At 41.2% G+C, this 5,666-nt stretch overlaps 1 long non-coding RNA gene across 1 annotated transcript; it reads right to left on the reverse strand.

Annotated features, from left to right (window-relative positions):
• Positions 1 to 3,167: 3,167 nt before the first annotated feature.
• On the reverse strand, positions 3,168 to 5,337 carry LOC127337215 (uncharacterized). Its single transcript, XR_007873682.1, has 3 exons — positions 4,612 to 5,337; positions 4,417 to 4,495; positions 3,168 to 3,602 (listed from the first exon to the last, which is right to left on the reverse strand). It is a non-coding gene; the product is annotated as an uncharacterized lncRNA (long non-coding RNA).
• Between the last annotated feature and the right edge of the window lie 329 nt (positions 5,338 to 5,666).

Below are 5,666 nucleotides of genomic sequence, written 5' to 3' on the forward strand. Positions count from 1 at the left end.
ATTCTGTTGAGACAGATTTCCTGTGCAGTGCTGCAAAAATTCGTGAAAAATCTCAGTATGGCATTTTGATCTGAAATTTTTTTGTGCATAGATCTGAGGTTATGATCTGTCTTTCATTAATCATGAGTTTTTCGATTTGAGCTACGTAACTATCTCATTGAGTGACATCTTTACCAAGTGTTCAGTTTTGACAGATTTCTATTCTCTTTGTTTAAATATTGTACTTAGGATTCAAAAGTTTCCTTCGTTTTCGACGTACGATTGAAATAATAAGAAACCTCAGTATTACAGTGGCTAAATAGTTTATAGATTTTATAGAAATTAGGGATACTTGAACACTTGTGGATATTATTTAATGAGTACTAACCTACTACTGAGTTTTGTGAAGCTTTATGTGATTGCAGTTTTTAAGTTCCATATGAGATGAGCAAGAAGATGCAGGAGCTCAAGCTTGGGATGTGTAGATGGATCGCAAGAGAATATTCAAGAAGATGCAAATATGTAAGCTTGGGGATGCCCAAAGCATCCCCCTATTCATCAACCAACATGAGGTTGTCTCCTTCAAACTCAATATTACCCATCCACATGTAAGCATTGTATATAGTTGCTTTTATTATCTTTGGTTTTATCCTATTTAGTTTTATTAGGTTCTTTATTTGGTTCTTGTTTCTTTGTCAGTTTCACTTATAATTGGAAAACAACAAAAAAAGGGGGGGGGGGGGGGGGGTTGAGAGCTCCATCAAATAATCATGCCCATCTTAAATGGCTATAAAGAAAGAGCTTTATGGGAGACAACCCAATATGTTTATATTTCTGTTATTTACTGCTTTGTTGAGTCTTGGAAGTTACTAGCAATGATCGGCACGGCGGCACGCCATGCCATATGGTGGCTGACTGGTTGTTACGTAGAGAGTAGAAGAAATGTCTGGTTACACACTTCATGAGGCAGATACACTTGGAGAGATGTATATCTCGTGGTTTACATGTCGTTTTGTAAATGAAAGAGAATTGGGAACCTGCTGGGCTAGGAAGCATGAGCATACCGACAAACCTTCACAGCAAAATAATTCAGCAAACAAACACACAGTTTAGAGAGGTGGCTAATCGGGAAAAAAAGATAGACAGGAACGACATAAACTGTTGTTGCAATAGCGGAAAAGCATGTTTTTTCCATCTTATCTGTATAAAGCATGGATGGCTGGTAAGATGCAGGCTCGGCGTGCCTTGTTATCACAGAAAATTTCACTATAAGGCACTGCACATAGAGGGAGATGAACTGGCCGTCTAATACTGATTCAACCTGCTGACTTTCACCACTTCCTTTTCTCCCAAATCTATGTCATGCTCAGAGCAAAGATTTCCCTAATCCACCGAAACAATGACTGCTTGGCAGTCAATTTGTATATTCCAATACTTTAAAGTGATCGTAAAGTAAAATGCACAGTAGTCGATCCAGTATCAAGATTAAAATATGAATAAAAATCACACTTTCTAAAAACCGAGGCTAATCTTTTGATACAAGTGTCAGTTTTATGCCAAATAGCAACAACAACGATTACATAAAAAATGAAATGTTCCAGGAGTGCAAATATGATAATAATGTACTGAAGATCAAGTTAACATGTAGAAAATTTATGCTTCTGGTCTCATACAATGTTCTACTCTCTAAAATGGTATCTCCAAAACATGACAAAATGATATTTAGACGTTCATTGAAATCAGACTTTTCTAGATCTCCACCTACATATCCTTATGTATTGGAACATGGTAAACGATCCAAATTTATCAGCATGGCAAACAACAAATGTCTCTAAAATTTCTATGACATCTTAGAATTATAAATGTCATTGAGTACATCATAAAATATTAGTTATAAAAAAGAAAGCTAAGCTTGAACTCCAAAACCACCACTATCGGCAACACATCTTTGTGGTATATCAGATACTCCATGGCAAGAAGGAATAGAAACAAGGAAAGGCAACTTACCAGATAGAGAAAGCCTAAAAGTAATGGATCGTGTCCCTGCTGTCCATGCAAATAGGGTGCAATAATGGGATTGAACTGAGGATCATTAGATAACAATGAGAACTCAAGGTAAAAAAATTCAGTGGCTCCGAAAAACTGAACTGAGTTTTGATCTCAATTAGTTTTGATCTCACTTCCATGTATTCTACACTGCAAAGCTAGCTTACAACACAAAAGATAAAACCACTCATTTACTCTGTTCAGATAAGGGAACTAAATATCATAGAAATTAGCAATCGAGAAACTAATCACACATCAGGAAAATATATGAAGAGTCCAAATTCCTAATGTAAAAGACTCTCTGCTACATATTAGTAAAATTAAAAAAGGAAAAGTGACATAGGGGGAAACATTCTGAATTCTTGCAACACACAATACTTGTAAAAAAAACAAAATTTAGTACCACTGTTGTTCTCGTGTTAAGGTACCATAGTTGCTGAAACATGTTGTTCTCATTCTTGAAAGCAGCTCATTGATTGGTATGGATGCTAACTGTACACACTGAATACATATTATTCTGGCTGAATCTCTATTGCACACTAAGAAGCAACATCAAACCATGAAGGAAACTAAAAGTTTATAGTTTTCATTAGATATTTTCAGATATCTTTCGTTTGTGCTACTATAGATTTGACAGCTAGCTCAACTAAAGCTTGATGAAAAGAACATGTAAAATCACAAGGATGCCACTCTAGTAGGTAATACCACCAGCTACCGTGGTCAAATACAGTTCAACATAGCCCTTAACGTATAGAAAATTCACGTTTACCATATGGTACACCCTACACTGAACCCAGCAGGCACTTTTCCATTCACAGTAACACAATAGGAGTAGGCGAACGATTCTATAGGTCCAAACAATTGACCAACAATACCAGATGAACAAATTCCATTTATCAAAACTGGCGGTGTTGCACTGAACCTTTCACTTACCGGTCCAGGGCTAAATTAGAAAGCACCGCAAATTAGCAGAAATCTTAAGCACCGTGAGATAAACAAAATGTATTACAACTATACATGTAAATATATAAATCTTATTGGATACATGTTTAGTTACTTCTCTAGAAAAAATGCTAGTTTTAACATCTACAAAAGACCAGAGGCAACTGACTGAATCATCACCAGACAGTCACAGAGAAAACTTAAGTGCTAAATTCGAGTTCCTTTGAATGGGAACAAAACCAAGTCACATTCAATAAAAAAATTACGGGAGTGCGATATGATATGGTTCCAGCCTGATCTCTAGTTCTCTATTTTTTCTTGCACTTGACGAAAGACCTGCAAGGTAGTGCTTGCGGACTTGACGAACAGCGAGTACAGATGCAAGAACGGGCCAAACAACAGCTGAAGGATAGTCTATGCTAAGTGGATGTAAACCTAGCTTGGCTCAAACATTGAGGCGACCGAAAACAACCTGCAAGGGCTAGAGGTGGAGCACCTTACCGTAGCCCACGAGAGGAGCTGTGGCGTGGCGTCCATCGGTGGCGAGCGGAACAAGAGGAACGGCAAACCGAACAAAGCGATCACGGCCCTGCCCACGACCTGGCTTACCAAGCCTCGAACACGCACTGCTCAACCTGCAGGCATAGGTGAAGGGATGAAACTGATCAACATGATGAGCCTGATGAAGGGATGAAACTGATCAACATGATGAGCCTGATGAAGGGATGAAACTGATCAAGCTGCAGGTACAGAAATGTTGTCAGAAGTTTGTATCAAGCTGACTTAATTATGTGAGGTTTTCATCCCTCAATGACATGAAAATGAAAATGAGAGTTCACAACGAAGCTGCACAAAAAAATGCCAAACATTTGTCCAAACATTTAAATCATTTAGTAGAAAGCGCTGCAAAACGGTCATCAGTTAGTTTGGAAGATAATAAAGTTCCAAACTAAGTTTAGCTGAGCACAAACAATCATGCAACAGCAATGTATGGGCGTTAAGAAAAATTGTGTGCAGTCAAACATGCACCAAATAAATCTTCAGTTTCAGTTTTTACAACTTTAGTTTTGCATGCAGTAGCTTATCTCAGCAAAGCAAATGACTGAAACTCATTAAAAAGAGGCAAATCAGGCTGCTGCACACAAATTGACCAGAGAAGTCATTGCACTGTAGAACTAACTTGGCTTAGGAGTTAGGATGAGAAAATTAGAAACCTGCTAGAGGATTGACTCTAGCTGTCTTGTATTACAGAGCGAGCAGTCTGCAGATGTATTCTTTCCAAAGAAAAGTAAGGTAGAGGCAAAAGATCAGACATTGGCAAACGAAATTCGCTTGAAAATATCAAACCAGAACAAACTTATGAAGGGAAGTGGGAAACATAATCTTTTTTCATGAAAATATGCAAACGTAGCTCCTTACATATCCATGATCAAAGTTTCAGAGACAAACCTGATTGCCTTCATATCTCATCTGAATCTCCTGTGTGGCTGCAAATTCTGCATCGCCAGAGTGACAGAGTAGATTCGACCTTACTGATACGAAGCACCTTTATCAGTTCATGGACATATGTTATAAAATATGCATTGGCTTGATGCAAATCAGGCTAGATAGCTTGCCTGCTTTGCAACGTTGTTTACGGTATACCTTGAGTACGACCTCCATGGTATCGGAGATGAACCCCAATCACCCGCCGCTCTTCTGCACCCACATCCCCTTGCGCTCCCCTGTCCCCCGAGATGACAACATCAGCCTCTTGGAAATCGCTATGCCGACGCGGTGGTAGAGGAGACGACAACCTGCCTTGCCGGCCGCGGGGCATACCGGCGCGGCCGGCCATCCGTAGGCGACGAAGCGGCACCTCCGCATCAAAGACGGTGACGTGAGAGCGAGCCACCTATCACAGAGCTCACGTGTATGGCTCCGGCGTAAGCACCCTGGAGATCTTGATACAGATTGCAAGTAGAGGAAGGAAAATGAAGATTGAGCAAGGGGAGCTCGGGAAAGCCGGTAGAAGTAGAGATCGGACAGGGAATACGGCCCCCCGCGCTGATTCCCTCTCGGCTGCAGCAGCACGACGATGCGGCCGAAGCTGCAGGGGGTTGGGGGAGGCCACGGTCGCCTCCTGCTTCGTGGCCTCTTGCCGGTGAGGGTCCGACGTCCCACCTCCATACCTCCCACTTGAGCTCGCGCAGAGGGCAGATAGGCGTGGCACCGCGATGCCATGGCCGGTCTAGGGAACTCGGCGAGATGCCCCTCCTCCCATGTGTTGCGCCCACGGAGGTCCACATCGACGATGCCGGAGCACACATCCGCGTGGAAGCCCGCGGAGGTCGTTCGCGGGAGGAGAGGCTGGGGCGGCGACGAAGAAGAGGATAATCCATAGAGAAGGAGAAATCGAGGGATAAGTTACCTGGACGGGGCAGCACCGCTTTGACCACGTTTCTACTGGCTACGGTCACACAACCAACACACCAAAATAACGCTTTTGCAGAGGAAAGAAAATTCCAAACTCCTACAAAAATTGCTAGAGAGCACCGGAATGTACATAAAAAGGAGCCAACGAAAATCAAACCACAAAAACACATACGTGTCAAACCAGTATTAATCCGAAAAAAAATCTAAAATTAGGAGAAAAAAGATGTTTGTTAAGGTTTAATATAGTAGTTATTACTACTGTAATGACCTCTCCTCATCATGTT

Source organism: Lolium perenne, chromosome 2, assembly GCF_019359855.2.
Source record: "Lolium perenne isolate Kyuss_39 chromosome 2, Kyuss_2.0, whole genome shotgun sequence".
Classification (NCBI taxonomy): Eukaryota; Viridiplantae; Streptophyta; class Magnoliopsida; order Poales; family Poaceae; genus Lolium; species Lolium perenne.